Source organism: Zingiber officinale, chromosome 3A, assembly GCF_018446385.1.
Source record: "Zingiber officinale cultivar Zhangliang chromosome 3A, Zo_v1.1, whole genome shotgun sequence".
In the NCBI taxonomy this organism is placed as follows: Eukaryota; Viridiplantae; Streptophyta; class Magnoliopsida; order Zingiberales; family Zingiberaceae; genus Zingiber; species Zingiber officinale.
Genome location: NC_055990.1, coordinates 136,100,183 through 136,101,270, shown reverse-complemented (window position 1 = coordinate 136,101,270; position 1,088 = coordinate 136,100,183).

The following is a 1,088-nucleotide window of genomic DNA, read 5'->3' as shown; positions in this document are numbered from 1 at the left end:
ATTTTATTTCATATCCGCCGGTGGATGCAAATGCACGTGTCGTTCGGCCTCCTTATGTTCCTTTGCTTGCATTTTTGTTTGCCCTTCATTATCTCGTTAGTGTGTGTTCGCTATTCGTAGAATCGTTGGACTCCTAGCTTCCTACTAACGACCGATTGACTTGTTTCCTCGTAATCGTTTAGCGCGGCTATGGCCTAATCCACGATTCATGAATCAGCTATGGTCGGATGATCATCGGTGGTATGAACGATCATGATCGCGGCTCTCGATCTTCGACTGCGGTGCTGCGTTAATTATAGCCTCGGTGCGGCTCGATTTTTAACGACGGGCTGCTGATCTTCCGCTCGATTTATAGACGGCGCTGCTCGTCTCGTTTTAACGCGGTGCTCGTTCGGTAGCGTTATTTATATAGCCGATCGGGCGGCTCTCGATCTTTAAGACGGCTCGTCGGTAGCGGTTATTATAGGGTCGGTGACACTCGATTTTAGCGATGCCGTCGGCGTGGTTATTTATAGCCGGTCGACGCGGCTCTCATTTTTAACGACGGGGCTTGTCGATCTTCCGCTCGGGGATTTCGGCTCGTCTCTCGATTTTTAACGTCGGTGCTCGTGGTTGTGATTATTATAGCCGATCGGTGCGTCTCTGATCTCAGTGACGGGGCTCGTCGGTTATTATAGTCGGTTTCTCGATTTTGCGGGGCTCGTCGATCTTCCCTCGAGGGATTTATAGGCCGCCTCGTCTCTCGATCTTTAACGGCGGTGCTCGCGGTTATTATACGGTGTTCTCGATGTTTAACCGGGCTCGTCGGTCTTCCGCTCGATTTATAGGCTCGTCTCTCGATCTTTACGGCGGTGCTCGTCGGTAGCGGTTATTATAGCGGTCGGCGCTCTCGATGTTTAACGAGGGCTCGTCGGTCTTCCGCTCGGATTTATACGCCAGCTCGTCTCTCGATCTTAACGGCGGTGCTCGTCGGTGCGGTTATTTATAGTCGGTCGCGGCTCTCGATTTTAACGACGGGCTCGTCGGTTCTTCCGCTTTATAGACGCCGGTGCGTCTCTCGATTTTTAACGTCGGTGCTCGACGGCGAG